At 38.2% G+C, this 22118-nt stretch overlaps 1 long non-coding RNA gene across 4 annotated transcripts in view; it reads right to left on the reverse strand.

Annotated features, from left to right (window-relative positions):
* Positions 1-22118, reverse strand: part of LOC122239291 — a 69374-nt gene that overhangs the window by 5662 nt on the left and 41594 nt on the right. For all 4 annotated transcript variants that reach the window (XR_006218246.1, XR_006218245.1, XR_006218247.1 and 1 more), the window contains exon 3: positions 7403-7510. This is a non-coding gene — a long non-coding RNA (uncharacterized LOC122239291). The remainder of the gene's footprint in view (positions 1-7402; positions 7511-22118) is intronic.

The raw sequence follows: 22118 nt of genomic DNA on the forward strand, positions 1-22118 counted from the left end.
AAAGTTTAAAATATTAAATGATGAAAAATCTGTAGCCTCATACAAAGGATCCAACAGAGAAGAAAAAAATAAGGATGCAGGGCACTGACATTCTGGTAAAAGAAGAAATTTAGATAAAAACAACCCAAAGTTCTAGGCTTGAAAAAAAGTTTCTTATCTTTCTTTAAAAATTGAGAGTAAAAAGGGCAGATAGAATGCCATTTTGAGAGAGAGATGGGAGAAGATACTAGATGCATATTTGTTGCAACAACATGGTAATGTGATTAATGAAAAGTTTCTACTAGGCATAAAGCTTCATTTAATGGCAAGGAATATAGAAATGCACAACTAATGCAGAAAGTGAAGAATCTAAGACCCCTTTGTCATTGTAGTCTATCTTTTTTATACTTTTGTAGATTCTCTAAACTCTTCTGAAGTCTCAATCCATGTGTCTGCTGCCCACCCATTCATAATATTACAGAAATTTTCTGAGTGCTGCAGTAATATTTTGGTGAGTCAAAAGCCTACTTGTCAGGAAGCATCTATAATTGTTAGGTTTATTTGGGGTTAATTTCTATTAACAAATGCTTATTAACACCCTGACAGGCTAACAGGTAGAAAACACTGGCTTAGCTAATTTATATTATTTGATTATATGTTATATTTATACACATTATTATCCTCATTGTATGGATAAAGAAATGGAGACACAAATTTTAGGTATGTCCTCTTGGTACAATGTTGTGAATGTTTTTCTGAGCAGCAGAACCAAAAACCTAACTGAAGATGGATGGAAGTTGACTCAACACACCTGGCCGTGGAATTGTTGCCACTAATGCTTGGCTGCCTGCAAGTATGAGTGCAGAATGTGGGTAGTGCAATCTATTTGGGGTTTGATATAATTTAAGGCAATATAAATAAATGATATGAACATTCAAGTGAGTATTGTAACAGTGAATGGAGTAACTGACCAAAACCTGGTATGAAGGCAAATGAATTTGGAAAAGAGCCACATGCGTCATAGAGATAAAGAGGTAACCTGGTGAGGAAAGAACATATACCACACAGTGAGTGAGCAGATGAAGTGGAGAAATGAAAGGCATGGTCAAAGTAGGGAGATTCAGACTTTTGGATCTTGGAGGTGGAGAAATTTCAAATAATGACAAGACTCAAGGTAAAGTAAACCAAATGAAATGAACTTGAGGATGTTCAGGAAGTTGAGGGTATGTGAGGTTGGCATTTTAAGGATCATTAACATAGATGTGAAGTTACCATCAGTAATCATGGAGCAAGTGGTGGACTGGAAGTTAAAGTAACAGAGCAAGATGGCATTATTGTTAACATGGTTGAACCATGCACAACGTGACATTTATGGGCCACCCTGAAAATTCAATGAAAACTTCTGGCATAAAAGGGTTTAGAAATAGAGGGCAGCCCTCGATGTCACAAGACTGTCAAAAATTATTAGAGATCTATCATGTGTCAGGCACTGTGCTACACAGTGGAAATTCAGAGTCTGGACTGGAAGCTCATGCATAGGTGGGTGAGTTTCAGGAGTTCAGAAAATGATGGTGAAATTGACACGAGTGTGGTTTAAAAGCAGGGTGACTACCAGCTACACATTGCCTGTGTATGATTAGAAAATCTTGATAACGCCCTGGACCATGGCTCAGATTTTAGACTGTGGCGCTTTAGCTGGATTTCAGCTCCTACATATGGGAAACTTATGTACATGGCACAACCTGCAAAATCAAACTCCGTGAGCCCATATTAATGGATAGCATGGATTTTAAATGAGAAAAGGCATTGAGAGATGATAGAACATCAATGGTGAACATCAATTTAACTGAACTTGAAGTAATTGGGACATGGTACTCTTGTGTGATTGATAAGTAATCTGCAAACAGCTTGATGGATTGGTTTGACCACACAGACTTGATCAGACTCATTCTATCTATCTCATTCTTTCTGCAGATTATCAAGATAACAAACTTCTCAGAGTTGCATTTATTCTAGAATCAAATGCTGGAAAAGAAAAATTATTTATAAGAAAGCCTGGGAGGAAAAAAAAAAAACACACTACAATTCTTGATGGCAACAATAGGGAACTCATTTAGAAAATCAAGTGCACTAATCAATTTATAGCTTCCCTGGTATAAAAGAACCAAGTTATATTATTCATAGGCTAAGCATTTCTCTCTAACTTTTTAAAAATTGTGAACAGATGACAAATTACTGCATAGTAACACATTATGAGGACTGAGCATGCATGTTTATATTTCATTGTTCTAATCTAATCTAACACAACACACACCAAAGTCCCTCATACACACATTTAATGGCATGCATCCTCATGATTTTGCTGCATAGTAATTAGGCATTAGTGATAAGCAGTTCCCATAAATTACTGTAATTAGTATTACTCTTATATCACCACAGCAATTTTTTTTAGGTTTTCCCTTCTAATTTTGTTAATTCTTTAGTATCTATCATCAACACAAATGTCAGAAGTTTCCCTAATGCCATGTGTGACTTAATTACTATTCTTTGCCCAGAGTAAGGTCTCAATTAATGCTTGTTGGATTGAATTGAATAAAATCATCATGTAGTAGCTAACATTCACTATGTATAAGGGAGAAACCTTGGGTTTGCTCTTGGGTGAGGGTCTCTGTGTGCATTTCTCAGGGTCATAGTCTCTTTACTCCTTTGAAAGAGCCTTGAGTTTCAGAAGTTGAAAACATGTAGGTCAGGAAATGCTTGGTTAGAGGACAAGGTGGTGGTCATTGATCACTCACCTGCTGTGTAGCTCAGAGTTCAGGAAATTGGGTAAAGACAGACCTATACATGAAGAGTAAGGGGCAATGACAATGTATCTTCAGTACCAAACATCTTGTTATGTTGGGGTGAGAACTGAGCTAAGAGATTAATTTAGTTCACTAAACTATTGGGACAAGATTAACAGAGGGATGGGAAGAAAGTTGATGATTTAGAAATCCTCGACAGCATCTGAAACAGCACAGACACCTAGTACAAGGTAAGGGCAATTTCTCTTCCGGGTAACCTTGCCCTTAAATGACTACAGAGTTAAGGGAAGAACTCCCTTGATTTCAAAATATGTCGTCTTCTTCTTCTACGAGTAGGAGGCAGAACATTTTTTCTACAGTGTGAGAAAAATAACCTAAGAATTCAAATATCTCACAGAAAACATGTAGAAGTAAATTTCAACCAAATTTGGAAAATGAGACCAAATCTTTTCTTGGATTGTTTAGGATAGGGGACCAGAAAGCAGATGTGTATCAATGGCAGAAGTGCTGGCTGGACAAATACCAATGGCGTCACACAATCTGACATCTTGATGTGCTCGCATCTTCACGGTAGCCATGTATAGCGATGGTACTTAACTGTGCTTCTTGGTAGAACAGAAAAAAAATCACAAGACATAGAATCACTGGGAAGCTCTACTAATTTCTAATCGATGCTGCAGCAAATTACTGACTTAAAGCAACATAAATTTATTATCCTACAGTTCAGTATGTTGGAAATGCAATGCATGCCTCATGGAGAAAAAATCAAGGTACAGTAAAACCTGGATTGCAAGTAACTTGTTCTTCAAGTGTCCTCAAGATGAGAAAACATTTCTAATAAATTTTAACCTGATAAATGAGCCACATCTTGCAATATGAGTAGTACGTGATGCCAGATGTCACCTGATCACAAATGAACTGATGGTTCCCCCCTCTCTCTCTCTCTGTCTCTCTCTCTCTCTCTCTGGCTTGCCAGATTGTAAGTGATCACCAATGCAATGTCACATTTGCATGAAATCCTCCAAAGGAAGCAAAAGTTAAGTGTCTTTGGATAGGTTCTTGGTTAAAGTTGCATGAAAAAAAAAAAAAGATTCCACTGAGCCAATAAATAGCAGTGATTCTGTTAGTGATAATGAAAATGGTCCTAAAAAAAAAAAAAAAGAAAAAAAAAGAAAATGGTCCTACACAATAACCCTCCTCTCTCTTGTCTCCCTCACACCAGCCACAAGGTTTTCAAAGATAAGTGCAGGTTAATTTGTTTTTCTTTATATTTTGTATTTTCTTTGTTATTCTATATTATTATTATAGTATTGTCATCATTTTTATATGAATATTTTTGAATTGTGGAATGAATCATCTGAGTTTCCATTATCTCTTATGGGAAATTCACATTGATATACAAGTGCTTTGTCTTACAAGCATGTTTCTGGAACAAGTTCTGCTCACAAACCAAGGTTTTACTGTATTAAAAAGGCTGAATTCTTTCCATGTGGACTCTTGGGATGAATCTGCTTCCTCACCTTTTCCAGTTTCTAGAGATCACCACATTCCTAAACTAGTGGCCTTCCTCCTCCATCTTCAAAGCCAGCACCACAGCATCTTCAACCACTCTGCTTCCTGCGTTCACTTATGTGAACTCTCGTGATTAAATTTAGACCAGTCAGATATTGTGGGCTAATCTCCTCATCTCAGTAACAGTAACTTAATCAACCCATGGAGTTCCTTGTCTGGGAGTAGGATGTGGACCTTTTTTGAGGGGTGCACTGACCATAGGAACTGATTGTCCATCTTGCTCACAAGCACTGAACTTCCTCACAAGGCCCCATGATTTGAAACTTGTGTCAGGACACCCACTCCTCCTCTCTGGAGCAAGCTGCTGCCTCCCCAGCCCCCTGTGGCCCTTTACACGTTATGGTTCATATTCTAGTGGGGATCATTTGCCTGCCTTCTGGCCAGTGCAGGAACAGACTCTTGGTTATGAAGTTCTGAGGAGTGTGTTTGCCATATTCACATGTCATAGAGTAAACATCATATCTGACTTTTACTGTGACTTTCATAGGCAATTCAGGCTTAGGAAGCATTTCTGTAGAGATTTCTGTGTATTAGGGACGGTTTAAAATGTTTTACATGTGTTAACTCTTCACAACACTCCATAAGGAGAGTGATATCATTAAGACTAGTTTGTAGGTAAGAAAACAGGGCTAGGGGCACCTGGGTGGCTCAGTTGGTTAAGTGTCCAACTCCGACTCAGGTCATGATCTCGTGGTCAGATCCGTGGGTTTGAGCCCGGTTGTCATGCTCTGTGCTGACAGCTCAGAGCCTGGAGCCTGCTTAGAATTCTGTGTCTTCTCTCTCTCTCTCTCTCTGTCTCTCTCTCTCTCTCTCTCTCCCCCTCTACTCCTCCCCCACTCACACTCTGTCTCTCTCTCAAAAATAAATAAACATTTAAAAAATTAAAAAACAAAAAATAAAGAAAGAAAACAGTGCCAGGCAAGGTTGAGAAAATTGACAAAATTCACACCTAGTAAATGGCAGACATGGGAATCAAACCTAGTGTGAGTGGTTCTGGAGCTCATGTTGCAAATCACCACAGTGCATATTGCCTCTCACATTGCATGGAGCAAAAGCTTAAATTGAAAATGCAAACACTGTTATAGTAAACTAAAAATGATGCAGAAAAGATGGAGAGTGGGAAGGAGAGTTAGGGGGAGATTTGAGGAAAGAGTGAGCAATGCACACATTCACACACAGTGGAGAGAGAAAGACTGATTGCATAATCTGGGTCACTGAGTATGAGAGGCACTGTGTATGGTGCACAAAGGCACCCACTGTGGGGTTCCTGGGTGTGGACAATATGGCTCATTTGCACCCTGCTACATCTACCCAGAGAGGATGTCTTTTTCTACTTGCACGAAGATGCTATATAGCTAACAGCAATCCTGTTTACAAGCTAGTGAGTGTATGTGAGCAAAATTTTTTTCTAACTAGGACAAATGGATTTATCTAATAGACATTATATTAAAACATTCCAAAAATATGTTTTCTAGTATCCTGTTTGCTACCCGTCAGAATTTCTACAGAGGTATTTAATGGGTAAGAGCTTTGAGCCAATTGTTGTAAGATCTGGTGCCCGTATAGGCCCAGTCTTTTCACTCATAGACTGCTGGACTCCTGACTTGTATGAATCGTTTTCTCTTTTGTAGTTAAGGGCTTACAGATCAAGTTTCAAGTTGTCTGCCTAGGTTTAAAATTTTGTGATTTTGTTTCATTTTGTTGAAACACAAATAGCACTCCAATGGAGAAATGCTGTCTTCTTTCAAAGCCACTTTGAAATATTAAGTGTGATTTTTGCCCCTGTTTAGGCTGTTAGATTTATCAAGTTATTAACTAAAAGATGTCCCATGGAAATCACATTCATCATTGATTTATAATGACTTGATAGCAGAAATTCAATAATCAATGAATTTTAATCCTGAAGTATTAATTCTTAGTCACTCATGCAGTAGTTAAAATATTTAACAACCTCATATTGCTTGTGCATTAAAACTGCTCTTTAACACAATGGCTGTTTCTGAAAATGCTTGGATGTTGGAAATAATTGCATTTCTATTGAAGCTATTAGAATGAATCACAATTGGATTTCACATAAAAGTTTTCAATGCATAGATATTTCACATAATATGTTTGTAGGTAAGGGTTCTTCAAATAAAGCTGTTTTGTCCTCAAGAAATTTTCTCTCTGAATCAATTTTACCTCTAGTTAGATCACATATTCTTTCTTTTTTATTTTTGTTTCTTTCTTCCTTTTTTGCTACTTAAAGTATTTTTCTAGGAGTGGGGTGCCTGGGTAGCTCAATCGGTTAAGTGTCCAACTCTTGATTTTGGGGCAGGTCATGACCTCACCATCTTTTTTTTTTTTTTTAAAGTATTTTTTTTTAGCGTTTATTTATTTTTGAGACAGAGAGAGACAGAGAGAGACAGAGCATGAACGGGGGGAGGGTCAGAGAGAGAGGGAGACACAGAATCCGAAGCAGGCTCCAGGCTCTGAGCCATCAGCCCAGAGCCTGACTTGGGGCTTGAACTCACGGACCGTGAGATCATGACCTGAGCCGAAGTCGGCCGCCCAACCGGCTGAGCCACCCAGGCACCCCGACCTCACCATCTTGAGATTGAGCCCTACGTCAGGCTCTGCCCTGGGTGTGGAGCTTGCTTGGGATTCTCTCTCTGTCTCTCTGTCTCTCTGTCTCTCTCTGTGTCTCTCTCTGTCTCTCTCTCTCTCCCTCTCCCTCCCTCTCCCTCTATCCCTCCCCGGTGCATTCTCTTCTCTCTCTCTCTCTCTCAAAAAAAAATGTATCTATATCTATCTATATCTCTATCTATCTATCTATCTATCTATCTATCTATATCTATATATATATATCTTTAGGCATGTTATAACACTGCTCTAGACTGAATGTTTGGGCACCCTCTCTTCCAAAATCCATGTGTCAAAGTCCTAATCTCTAATGTGAAGGTATTTGGAGGTGGGACCTCTGGGAAGTGATTAGGTCATGAGGGTGGGGTCATCAGGAATAGAATTAGTGCTCTTATAAGAGGGACACAAGAGAGATATTCTCTTACCTCTCTCTCATGTGAAAACGCAGCAAGCAGATGTCCACTGTAAACCAAGAAGACGGCCTTCACCAGACACAAGATTAGCCATCGCCTTGATCTTGGACTTCTCAGCCTCTACAATGGTGAGACATAAATTTCTGTCATTTTAGTGATCCAGGGTGTGATAATTTGTCATGGCAATCTGAACTAAGATAAATACTAAGAACCATTGCTGTGGTCGCTTTGTGAAAGCAGGGTGGGCCCCCATCCAAAATTTGGTTTGGGTGGCAAGATGACAATGCCACGTATACACCAAGATGGTATGAAAAAGTTTATTTCTGACATAATGGGACTTTCTCGAGAGTTCAGGGTGGGACCCCAGACTGGTTCAAAATGGCTTGAGAGAACAAAGAAAGGAGACCAGCTTGGCTTTTCAAGGCAGTTAGAAGTGGAGGGCCAGGGTAAGGAGTCCTGCTAGAGATCTGAACTTCCTGCCAAAACCAGAGGAAGGTAGCATCTGAGGCTTTAGCGTGAGCTTCACCAGACGGGGCCAGAAGGAGAAGGGAATGGGGGAGGTTTACAAGCTTTTAAGCAATTGAAGATCCAAAAATGGAGTCAGGCTTTTTATTACAATCCTTTTGAGAACCTATCTGTACAATAGACTTTCCTATCGACTTATAGAAGGAAAGAACAGATTATCTCTTAAAAATAAACGTTTAAAAAAACATTTTCTTTGAAAAATAAAAAATTATATACAGCACAGTATGGAGGAAAAAGCAAGAGTTAGAACCAAATTTGGAATAAAATTTGAAGTCTGTTGACTGCTTGCTGTATCCACCAGGGTTCGGGGCAGGAAACAGAATCCACTGTGGGTATCTAAAGCATGAGGGAGTTTAATGTAGGGGCATAAGGGCTCACAAAATTGTTAGAGAGGCTAGAGAAACGGGTTGTAGGCTGTACCCTGGAGTGACTCCGAGAGCTATAAGGAGCTGCTCCTGTAGGAGAGCTCTGCTTTTGATGCTGTCTTGCAGTGCTGTGCTGGAAGCCAGCAGACTCTTTGAGCACCGCCACTACAGCTCTTCCCAGCATCCTAGAGACTCAAAATCTCACATTGTCGTGGTTTTACTTGCCAGCAACCAAAGCCGAGAGCCACAAGAAGTTTGCCTCTGTCTCACTGCCTCTGCTCAAATCATGCACAAGTGTATGTGATCAGTGGAAGCTGATTCACATCTAGAACCCTAGCTTGAAGGGGGTCTGAGAAATGTTCATTTGAGCTTTACAAGGTCAAATGGAGGTTGACTAAAACAAACTATAGTCACTTCCCTGTCTCTGTGATCTGGGACAAACATTTGAATTTGAATTTTCTCTTCTCAAAATGTATCTAATACGTATATTGAAAGGCTATCCACGGACTAGAGGTAATGTAATTAAAATATCTAGTATCTGGTAGTTGGCCAAATAACCGTATCTATCATTATGGCTGTGTCTAACTGTTTCAGAATTTTATTTTTTATTTTTTAAATGTTTATTTATTTTTGAGAGAGTGCAAGTGGGGAAGGGGCAGAGAAGGGAACAGAGGATCCAGGCTTTGCGCTGACAGCAGTGAGCCTGATGTGGGTCTTGAACTCACTAACTGTGAGATCATGATCTGAGCCGAAGTCGGATGCTCAACCCACAGAGACACCCAGGTGCCCCTATTTCAGAATCTTAGGAATTATTGCACTGAAAGTCCTAACGAGCCATTGCTTTTTATAAAGCATGTAAACAAAGAATTTTTTTTTTTAGAGATAAATTATAATAAGTAACACTGCATTTTATAAACTTTGGGACTCAAACTCATACCTCCCTCCACGTAAGTATCTATGCATTCATTAATTCTACTCTTCCGGATTGCTTTTATCACCTCTTGTGCTGGACACTGTGCTTATTGCTAGGTGTGTAGGAGAGAAATAAATGAGATTCTGCCCTTTGGAGCTTTATAGTCCAGTGGAACAGAGATATGTTAAATAAATAATCAACACTGCAATGCAATTGCTGTGAAAGAAAACTGCAGGTTGCTAAGAAAGACAATAGTAAGAAAAAATTGGGTTGCCAGATTTAGTAAATAAAAATACAGGATTCCCAGATACACTTGGATTCAGATAAGCACCAAATAATCTTTTAGTGTAACTACGAAGCATTAAAAAAGTATCGGATGTTCATCTAAAATTCAAATTTAACTAGGTGTCTTGTATTTTATCTGGAAGCTCTGGGGCAAGGACTAATTTGGACAATGTCACATTTTCCCTCTTATAAATGAGGAGAAAGGACCTCAGAGAAACAAAGTGACTTGTTTCAGATTACCAGTTAATTGGATACCAGGACAGAATTTGAGTTCAGACCGGTTTGATTGCAAAGCCTTTTGTTTGTAACTGGCCCCCATCCACAGAGGGCAAGGTGGAAGAGGTCGGCCACTCCAGATTCCTGTGTAAATGGCTGGTTTAATAAGCAAGGGAACTAACAAATGTTTGAATTTTTATGAGGCTTGTGAGAGCAGCTGCAGGATGATAGGTTTCCTCACCCACCTGCCAGAATCTTAAAAGTTTATATGAAGGCCTTACCTGGGTTGTCACAGAGCTGGTCCAGATGGTCTCCACAATACATTGCCCTCTCAAGGCTGCACCTAAACACTTCTTGCTGTAGAAACGGTGGACAGAGTGTTCTTTCCAGGGGCAGGGGTGGGGGGAGGAGCCTCCCATGGCCCTGGTCCAGACCACAGGTCATATCCTCTCAATGACCTCTTCCAACAAAAACATAAACCACAGTTTGAGGGAGGACTGGTCTAAGATACATTGGTGCTGTTTAGGAAGGTGAGTCACCAAAAGTGATTTTGGTTTGTGTTTTACATATGATATTTCAGTCTTTGTCACTTTCAGCCTTCAGTCACTTTCCTGTGACTCACTTGCAAGGGAATTAACATTGAAGCTTTAAAACAAGTTGCCAATTTTGTCTGTGAAATTTTTAATTTCCTATACTCTTCTGAGGTGTCAGTCATCTGCCTTCCCATAGGAAAGCTTTGTCTTTCACCTCAAGATCTATTGGATTTCTTGTGGTGTTGAGATAAACAATATCATTAATTCATGACTAGAAAGAACTTCAAAACACATCTCACTTTTTGTTAAACTTATAACATCTCAAACTGTTGTGCAGAGAATTGTAAAATGATACATATTATTTTAAAACAGTGATTATTATTATTATTATTATTATTATTATTATTTATTTTGTTCAGGGAGAAAAAGAAAAAGAGAAAGTTCCAGAGCATAGAAGAATGGAAAAAAACATGCATGCCATAGAGAATATAGAACATGACTTTTTCCTTCCCATGATTATTGGCTATTATTATTCTTAAAGGTTAATCAAGAAAAGTAACCTGCTGAAAGAAGTAGCACATAGAGTTCTATTTCTAATGAAAGTATGCTTAAAAACATAAGTTCTCAGGACATCTGAGAGGTTCAGTCCGTTGAGTGTCTGACTCTTGGTTTTGGCTCAGGTCATGATCCCAGAATGGTGGGATTGATTGCCACGATGGGCTCCGCCTGCTTAATATTCTCTCTCTCTCTCTCTCTCTCTCTCTCTCTCTCTCTCTCTCCCTCTCTCTTTCTCTCTCTCTCCCTCTCCCTCTGCCTCTCTCCTTTGCCCATGCACTCTCTCTCTCTCTCTAAAATAATAAATTAATAGAGGTGCCTGGGTGGCTCAGTCAATTAAGTGTCTGACTCTTGTTTTCAGCTCAGGTCAGAATCTCCCAATTTGTGAGATTAAGCCCCTCATTGGGCTCTGCATTAGTAGTGAGGAGCCTGCTTGGGATTCTATCTCTCCCCTTCTCTGCCCCTCCTCTGCTTGCTTTCTCTCTCTTTCAAAATAAATACACTTAAAAATTAAAACTTAAATAAAATAACCCATAAATTCCCTGTGGCATTAACCTGAGTAAATTCATGACCACATTTCAGACACAGAGTAAAGTCAAGATGGGTGAGTTTCTCCAGGGATGATAAAGAGGTTTCCCCTTAGGTACCAGCTCTGACAAATTGGTGACTCTGGAGTCTCCTATCCAAGAGGGCTCTAAAACCAGAATCAGCTAAACAGCATGCATCAGTGATTGGCTAACAATGTCTGTTCTGGCTAAATGATGGATTATTTCTTGTTAAAAACATAAATGCCAGTAAAAGATTGGTTACTATAAGAGATTGGATGGATCTGTGCCAACTTAAGGGCATACACACACACACACACACACACACACACACACACACACATATTATTCTGAACGTTTTTTTTTTTTTTAAAGTTAAGTATCTGAGAATTGGGGAGAATTTTTCTTTCTTGTTAACATAGAAGGTATAAAAAGAAGTTTAAAAGGGGTGCCTTGGTGGCTCAATCAGTTGAACCTCTGATTCGTGATTTTGACTTAGATCATGATCCCAGGGTCATGGAATGAAACCTTGAGACAGGCTCTGAGCTGCACACACTCTTTCTTTCTCTCTCTTTCTCTCTCTTTCTCTCTCTCTCACACACACACAAAACCAAACCAAACCAAAACAACACAAAACCACAAAAACAAAAAAAAAAACCTTTAATAAATAAAAAGAAGGTAGAAAAATAAATTCTTGTCTCTTTAAGGCTCTAAATAATTTATTTCATTCATGAAAATTTGTGACATTTTATAAAGAGATAGACAAATGTTATTCAGCAAACAAATAATTAGGTTGCATCCTCATTCAACATTTTGGGTACAAGGCAAACTGGAAATTTGATTACACAGTTCTTGGGACAAAGCTGAGACATAATGGGTCATTTGAAGAAAATAAAGGGCTTAAAGGCTAGAACCAAAAAGGGAAACAGACAATGGGAAATTTGTTTTTAAAGTGTGAGGGGAAAAGTACACGCTAATACTTACAGCTCATGCTAGTGCAAGAAAAATGGACTTAACCAGGAATTCCCATTTAGCAATCAGATTGGAGCTGGAATACAGATATAGAACTGCTTCTTACTCTGTGATGCTTTGTGGGAAAATTCAATAATGGTATTTAATATTTATTGCATATATAGTGCTTTGAAAATGGTATCTCTTATATTTCAGATATAGCAATACAGTCCCCTGGAGGCAGTTGGTTGTTTCAAAATAATGAAACTATGGCTTAAGGTAACTAATAAAGGCCTCAGATCTCCACCCCACCCCACTTAACTGGATCAAGATCTCTTGATCTTTTTGTTGGTAACTGTCTATATTATTTTTCCAAAATCATGGATGAAGTATATGCTAAAATTTTCTCATCTAAAATAGGAATCTCTGTATATAAATTCAAGTCAAAAATAAAATAAATGAGTGTGATTGGCTGAATAACACCCTTCTCCTTCCCCTGAGACATACCAATGACCTAATCCACAAAGCCTGTGAATAGTGCTTCAAATGACAAATAATGGCTTTGCAGATGGGATTAAGGATTTTGACATGAGATAGATGAGATTATTCTGAATTATTCCATGTGGTCCCTAAATGCAATCACATGTATTCTCATGAGAGAGAAACAGAGGGAGAGTTGAGACAGACAGAATTGGAGAAGGTAATGTGAGCAGAGAGGCAGAGATTGGAGGTATTCAGCCACAAGCCAAGGAATGCCAGTGGCGATCAGAAGTTAAAAGATACAATGACCAAGTTCTCCCCTAGTGTATTTGGAGGGAGCATAGTCTTGCTGACACCTTGATTTTATACCAATTTCAGATTTCTGGCCTGTGAGAGAATGACTGCCTATTGTTTTTAAACACCGAGTTTGTGGTAATTTATTGGAGTCACATCAAGAAACTAATATACAGGCACAAAAGGGAGCAAAGTGTTCAAGGCACTAAATTTGTGGTAATGTGTTAAGGCACTAAATTTGTGGTAATGTGTTATAACAGCCATAGGAAGCCAATACAATGAGTTTTAAAAAAGACCAAAAATGTTGACTATTTCTTCCCTCAGGAAAGTGTCCCCAGACTAGGTGACCTTTCCCTAAAAATTCTTCTCAGCACTTCAAACTTGCTTTTGGTAGCATTCACTTGTAGTTGCTTTCAGTTCTCTTGTTTACGTCTGTATTCCAAAGTGCCCAACAAAGTGACAGCCATGTAGTAGAAGCTCAATAAATATTTGTTAAATGATAAAGTGGAATTCAAGGCATAGGATCTGCAGGGTGGTGAAATTTCATGGACTGTGACTCATGCAACACCTGGCAGGGTGAAGTCTTTTGGGGCAGGGTTGAGGCTGGGAATAGGACACGGCAGCTAACACTGAGCATCCCACACATACTGATGAGGGGAACAAAAAGTGGGTTGTTGAGTTGTTTTGGGAAACAAATTGCCTGTAGCTAATAAAATTACAAAGATATGTACTTTTTGACTAAGCAGAGCCTTTCTTGGAAATTTCCAGTATATAGGAGTATATGGACAGGGGTACTTATTGCCAAGTTGTTCATGGTATAAAACCATGGGAAAGGTAAGTACATAACATTAGAATAATTACTGAAACAATCATTAATTTTTATATAACATGATATATCATGATATAACATGATATATCATATCATGGAATGTTATGCAGCCATTAAAAAATTAAATACAGGGGGAGTTAAGATGGTGGAGAAGTAGGGGAGCAGGAGTTCCCTTGTCCCTTCAACACAGCTGTATCGAAGTCAGATCACTTGGAACACCAAGGAAATCAATCTGTGGACTGGCAGAAGGATCTCCACAGGTGGAAGGAGACAGTTTGGTGGGATCGAGGGTTACTTCAATGAACAAATCAAAGCACACCTGGTGGAAGGTCCAAACACTCCATCACTACACACAAGGAGGAGTTTTGCAGAGGATTGACCAGTGGGATAGAGCAGTCAAAACGCACCAACAGAGTGCACACAACACACTCCAAAAACGCTTCTTCAAGTGCCAGGCCCTAGACAGTGTATGACCCTTTTTTAATATAGTAGCGTTCACAGGTGCAAGACACGTAACAAGCCATTAAAGCATGTAAAAGACAGAAACCTAGCCAAAATGACAAAATGGAAGAATTCTCCTCAAAAGAAAACCCAGGAAGAAATGACAGAGAATTGCTCAAGACAGATATAAACAATATGTCTGAAGAAAAATTTAGAATAACAGTCATAAGACTAAGAGCTGGGCTTGAAAAAAGCATAGATGACAGTAGAGAATCTATCTATAATCTCAGCAGAGATCAGAGACCTAAGACATAGTCATGATGAATTATGAAATGCTATAAATGAGATGCAAAATAAGCTAGATACAGTGACAGCAAGGATGGAGGAAGCAGATGAGAGACTAGGTGAAACAGATGATAAAATTATGGAAAATAATGAAGCTGATAAAAAGAGGGAAAGGAAATTACTAGACCACAAGGAGAGAATTAGAGAGTTAAGTAATTCCGTGAAATGAAATAATATCCATATCATAGGAGTTCCAGAAGAAGAAGAGTAAGAGAAAGGGGCAGAAGGTTATAGCTGAGAACTTCCCTAATCTGGGGAAGCAAACAGGCATCCAAGTCCAAGAGGCACAGAGAACTCGCTTCAAAATCAACAAAAACAGGTCAACACCATGACATATCATAGTGAAACTGGCAAAATACAAAGATAAAGAGAGAATTCTGAAAGCAGAGAGGGACAAACAGGCCTTAGCTAACAAGGATAGACACATAAGGGTAGTAGCAGACCTGTCCACCAACACTTGGCAGGCCAGAAGGGAGTGGCAGGAAATAGTCAATGTGCTGAGTAGGAAAAATAGGCAGCCAAGAAGCTTTTATCCAGCAAGGCTGTCATTCAGGATAGAAGGAGAGATAAAGGCTTTCCCAGACAAACAAAAACTAAAGGAGTTCATGACCACTAAATCAGCCCTGCAGGACATCCCAAGGGGAACTCTGAGTGGAATGCTGCAAAAAATACAAAGGGCCAGAGACATCGCCACAAACACAAAACCTACAGATAACACAATGGCACTAAATCCACATCTTTCAATAATAACTCTCAATGTAAATGGACTAAATTACCCAATCAAAAGACATAGGGTATCAGAATGGATAAAAAAATAAGATCTATCTATATTCTGCCTACAAAAGACTCATTTTATACCTAAGCACACCTGAAGATTGAAAGTGAGGGGATGAAGAACCATCTATCATGCTACTGGACATAAAAAGAAAGCTAGAGTAGCCATACTTACATCACACAAACTAGATTTTAAAACAAATACTGTAATAAGAGATGAAGAAGAGCATTATATCATGGTTAAAGGGCCATCAAAAACAGCTAACAATTATAAATGTTTATGCCCCCAATGTGAAGTACCCAAATATATAAATCAATTAAATACAAACATAAATAAATGTATAGATGATAGTACCCTGATTGTAGGGGACTTTCATACTCCACTTACATCAATGGATATATCATCTAGACAGAAAATCAATTAATGAAACAATGGCTCTGGATGACACATTGGACAAGATGGACTTAAGAGATATATTCAGAACTTTTTATCCAAAAGCAGCAGAATACACATTCTTCTCGAGTGCACATGGAACATTCTCCAAAACAGATCACATAATGGGTCACAAAATAGCCCTCAACAAGTATAAAAATATTGAGATCATACCAGGCATATTTTCAGATCACACTGGTATGAAACTTGAAATCAACCACAAGAAAAATTTTGGAAAGCCCCCAAATACATGGAGGTTGAAGAACATCCTGCTGAAGAATGAATGGGTCAAACAGGAAGTTATTAAAAAATATATGGAAGTAAATGAAAATGAAACCCTTTGTCCAAAGGGTTTGAGTCCAAACCCTTTGAGATGCAGCAAAGACAGTTCTAAGAGGAAAATACATTGCAATTCAGGCCTATCTCAAGAAGCAAGAAAGTCCCCAAATATACAACCTAACCTTACACCTAAAGGAGCTAGAAACCCTGCAGCAAAGAAAGCCCAAAACCAGCAGAAGAAGAGAAATAATAAAGATTAGAGCAAAAATAAACAATATAGAATCAAACAAAATAAAACAAAACAGGAGAACAGATCAATAAATCTAAGAGCTGGTTTTTTGAAAGAATAAACAAAATTTATAAAACCTTACCCTGACTTCTCAAACAGAAAAGAGAGAGGACCCAAATAGATAAAATCATAAATGAAAGAGGAGAGATCACAACACCACAGAAATACAAACAATTATTAGAGAATACTATGAACAGTTATATGTCAAAAAATGGACAATATGGAAGAAATAGACAAATTCCTAGACACCCACACACTATCAAAACTCAGGAAGAAATAGAAAATTTGAACAATTAACCAAGGTAGAAATTGAATCTGTTATCAGAAATCTCCCAACAAATAAGAGTCCTGGGCCAGATGGCTTCCCAAGGGAATTCTACTAGACATTTAAAGCAGAGTTAATACCTATTTTTCTCAAATTGTTCCAAAAAATAGAAATGGAATGGAAGCTTCCAGACTCCTTCTATCAAGTCAGCATTACCTTGATTCCAAAATCAAAGACCCCACTAAAAAGGAGAATTACAGGCCAATATCCCTGATTAACATGGATGCAAAAATTCTCAACAAGATACTAGCAAATCAAATTCAAAGGTATATTAAAAGAATTATTGACCATGATCAAGTGGGATTCACTCCTGGGCTGTAGGGCTAGTTCAATGTTTGGAAATTAATCAACATGATATATCACATTAATGGAAGAAAGGATAATTATCATATGATCCTGTCAATAGATGCAGAAAAAATCATTTGACAAAATACAGCATTCTTTCTTAATAAACCCTCAAGAAAGTTGGGATAGAAGGAACATACCTTAATATTATAAAAGCTATATATGAAAGGCCCACAGTTAATATCATCCTCAATGGGGGAAAAACTAAGAGCTTTACCCCTGAGGTCAGAAACACAATAGGGATGTCCACTCTCATCACTGTTGTTTAACATAGTGTTGGAAGTCCTAGCCTCAGCAATCAGACAACAAAATGAAATAAAAGGCATCCAAATTGGCAAAGAAGTCAAAATTTCACTCTCCACAGATGACGTGATACTCTACATGGAAAACCCAAAAGACTTCCCCAAAACCTACTGGAGCTGATACAAGAATTCCACAAAGTCATAGGATATAAAATCAACGTACAGAAATTGGTCGTATTTTACTACACCAATATGAAGGAACAGAAAGAGATTTCAGGGAATTGATCCCATTTACAACTGCATCAAAAACTATAAAATACCTAGGAGTAAACCTAACCAAAGAGGTAAAAGATCTGTACACTGAAAACTATAGAAAGCTTATGAAGGAAATTGAAGAAGACACAACATTCTATGTTCATGGATTGACAGAAAATTTTTGTTCAAATGTCAATACTACCCAAAGCAATCTATACATTCAATCCAATCCCAGTGAAAATAGCACCAGCATTCTTACCAGAGCTAGCACAAACAATCTTAACATTTTTTTTACATTGATTTATTTTTGAGAGGCAGAGCGCAAGTGGGGTAGGGGCAGAGAGAGAATGAGACACAGAATCCGAAGCAGGCTCCAGGGTCTGAGCTGTCAACACAGAGCCCTACGCGGGGCTCAAACCCACAAACCGTGAGATCATGACCTGAGCCAAAGTCGGATGCCTAACCCACTGAGCCACCCAGGTGCCCCAGCATTCTTAACATTTATATGAAAACACAAAAGACCACAAATAGACAAAGTAATGTTGAAAAAGAAAACCAAAGCTGGAGGCATCACAATCCCAGACTTTAGCTTTATTGTAAAGCTGTAATCATCAAGACGGTATGGTGTTGGCACAAAAACAGACATAGAATAGAGACACAGAAATGGTCCCACAACCACAAATATATGGCCAACTAATCTTTGACACAGCAAGAAAGAGTATCCACTGGAAAAAAGGACAGTCTTTAGGAAATGGTGCTGGGAGAACTGGACAGCAAAACACAGAAGAATGAAACTGGATCAGTTTCTTAGACCATACACAAAAATAAATTCAAAATGGATGAAAGATCTAAATGTGAGACAGGAAACTATCAAAATCCTACAGGAGAAAACAGGCAGCAACCTCTTTGACAGCCACAGCAGCTTCTTACTTGACATGTCTCCAAAGGCAAGGGAAATAAAAGCAAAAATGAACTATTGGGACTTCATCAAGATAAAAAGCTTCTGCACAGCAAAGGAAACAATCAACAAAACTAAAGGCAACCGATGGAAAGGGAGATGTTTGCAAATGACATATTGGATAAAGGGTTAGTATCCAAAATCTATAAAGAACTTACTAAACTCAACATCCAAAAAACAATTCAGTGAAGAAATGGGCAGAAGATACGAATAGACACTTTTCCAAAGAAGACATCCAGGTGGCAAACAGACACATGAAAAGATACTCAACGTTGCCATTCATCAGGGAAATACAAATCAAAACCACACTGAGATATCACCTCACATTGGTCAGAGTGGCTAAAATTAACAACTCAGGGAACAACAGATATTGGGGAGGATGTGAGGAAAGCGGAACCCTCTTGCACTGTTGGTGAGAATGCAAACTGGTGCAGTTACTCTAGAAAACAGTGTGGAGGTGCCTCAAAAAATTAAAAATAGAATTGCCCCATGACCTTCACTACTAGGAATTTATCCAAATGATACAGTAGTACTGATTTGAAGGGGTACATGTACCCAAGGTTTATAGTAGCACTTTCAACAATAGCCAAATTATGGAAAGAGCCCAAATGTCCATCAACTGATGAATGAATAAAGAAGATGTGGTGTGTATATATACAATGGAATACTACTCTGCGATGAGAAAGAATGAAGTCTTGCCATTTGCAACAACATGGATGGAACTAGAGGGTATTATGCCAAGCGAAATAAGTCAGTCAGAGAAAGACACATATATGATTTCATTAATATGTGGAATCTGAGAAACTGAACAGGTGATCATAGGGGAAGGATAGGAAAAATAAGATAAAAACAGAGAGAGAGGCAAACCATAAGAGACTCTTAAATACAGAAAACAAACTGAGGGTTGATAGGGATGGGAAAAATGTGTGATGGGATTTAAGGAGGGCATTTGTTGGGATGACCAACATCCCAACAAGTTATATGTATTATATGTATGTGATGTATATGATGTTATATGTAAGTGATGAATCATTGGAATCTACTCACCAAGCCAAGACTACACTGCATGTTAGCAAATTGAGAATAAATTTAAAAAAATAGGTTTGCACAGAAAAAGGCACTGTTAAAAAAATTTAATAGAACTGTAATAATTACCTTGGAGGAATGTCTATAATATATTAACTAAGATGAACAAGATGTAGAAAAGTGTTGTATGATTCTATTTTTGATACACAACACAAGATATGAGCTTATAAGCATGAATAATGATACAATTTCATGTAGACTTTTACATAATATGAGCTGAATTGTTAATAAGGGCAGTGTTATTGGGGCAGTAATGTAGTCAAGAGGGAGAGGCAGAAGTGGGAAAAAAAAAGCAAAAGAAAATGAAAGGCCACCCAAAAAAGAGCAAATATTCTATAATCTATTAACACATTTATATAAACTTGTATCTGTATATAGACACACTTATTTTTATTTATTTATTTGCATTTTTATTTTATATTTATTTATAGACATTTTAAAAATATAAATACAAAATTTTAATTGAAGTATATTTATATATACCATCATGTTAGTTTCTGGTGTCTGACACAATGATTCAATATCTTTATAATTTGCAAAATGATCACCATAATAATAAGTCTAGTTAGCATCTGTTACTCTAAACTGTTATAAAATTTTTGTTGTTGTTGTTTAGGAAAGGGGACATGAAATAGTCTGGTAGGGGGCAGTTTTTGGGAAAAATAAATGTGTGTTATGCTCCCACTATGTTGAGGTTTTGAAATAAATCAATCCTAAAAGAAGAAGAAAGGGCCAGCTGTGTGGTACATCTAGGTGCAAATCAGTGGGAGCACAGGATTACTTCCGTGAGGAGTGGGCTCTGAGGAGGACTCCTGAAGAAAGACAGCAGATGCGCACACAGCTCCAATCACATGGTCCAGGTGGGCAGCCACCATCTGTGTCCACCTCAGACAAGTGTGGGGACACTGAGCTCTTGTTCACCAGTAGCCAAATCTGGTCAACTCTTAGGCTTGAGCACACTACCTAAAAACTATCTAGATTACTTTCCTCTACTTTACGTGTCCCCCTCTTCACTTCCATAATATTTATCACATTTCACACATATTAATGGATTAGTTACCAATGTCTAGTCACCCTTTCTCCACACCCACCTCCTTAAGGGAAGGCACTTCGACTCAGTGTTATAGCTGCAAAATTTAGCATGGTGGCTGATACTTAGTAAAATGTCAAGAATTTGTTGCAGGTTCATAGACATAACTTTTCTATACTGAAAAATACATAAGAAAATGGTTATTACTTTTTGTTTTTGTTGTTATAATCCCACTTGAGACTTTAATGAAAGCCATGAAACTTTTTCCCAGAAAAATTCAGAATTTTGTCGCATTTACTGGAGATTCACTAATTAGCCTAAAACCCATTCATGTCGGGTTCATCAGTTCCAAATTATATTAATTTTCCAGTTTAAGCCATAGACGTTAACTTTTATGGAGTACTTACAATTTGTCAGACTTTGTGCTGTCTTACATGTAATATTTCAATAACCCTTACAGCTCTAGGGGGTAAGTCCCCCTAGATGAAGATGAAGAATCAGTGCAAAAGAGATCAACTTGCTTATCCAACTTCATAGAACTGATTGGCAGTAGAACTGGGACTCAAACCGAGATTTTTTTTTAATTTTTATATAGCCTGAGTTTGCACTCTTAACCACTAAAAATCATCTGCCTGTTCTCTGTTCCCACCCATGGTGAGCAACGGAGTTACCCAGTGAAGACACTTAATCTCCTCTAGTAAGAGACTGAAATGATGATATTAGCTGGCTTGAGCTTGATGTGAGCAAAGTTTCCTTGATTGAACAGGACAGCCTGTTCCCCCAACAGCACTCAGGATGCATCGAAAGCCCATATTCCTGCTGCACTTGTTTAGCAATTGGCAGAGCTGTGACTCTAAATTATCTCGTGCATGTTTCAAACCATTTAAATTGTCACTGTAGGATTTTGCCTATTAGCAAAATACCATCCCCTGAATACTGATTATGTAAAACAGCACAATTGTCTGGTGAAAGGAAAGCAATGACTTCTTGAATGTAGTCCAGCAGTATGACTGCTCTTTTTTGGTGAAATGTAAGGAAGTTGCTTGTGTACTATTCTTTATGTAATTAGATTCTGGGTGTATTCATATTTTACCACACGCTGATACAAAATAAATAGGCACAGTATTTTAAAAAATGTTTTGTCACACATAAATGTCCTTCATTGAGGCTAAGGAGAGTAAAACATGTCTTCTTTTGCATTTTTCTCCCTTCTTCTTTGGTGGTGACAACATTTCCGTCAGAGATTGAGTGAACTCAAGAACTCTAAATGCACTCTTGGCATGGGGCTGAGGTCTTAGCTGGCTGCTCTTGGGGGGAAGCACTCCTGGTGAAATTGGGGGCCATTAGCATGCCAGTGATTGATCAGCTGAGTTATTCACTTTAAAGCTTCAGCATTGTAGCATATAAAGTAATTTTGGTCAGTAAGAGTAAATTA

The sequence above is a fragment of the Panthera tigris genome, chromosome B3 (genome assembly GCF_018350195.1).
Source record: "Panthera tigris isolate Pti1 chromosome B3, P.tigris_Pti1_mat1.1, whole genome shotgun sequence".
Classification (NCBI taxonomy): domain Eukaryota; kingdom Metazoa; phylum Chordata; class Mammalia; order Carnivora; family Felidae; genus Panthera; species Panthera tigris.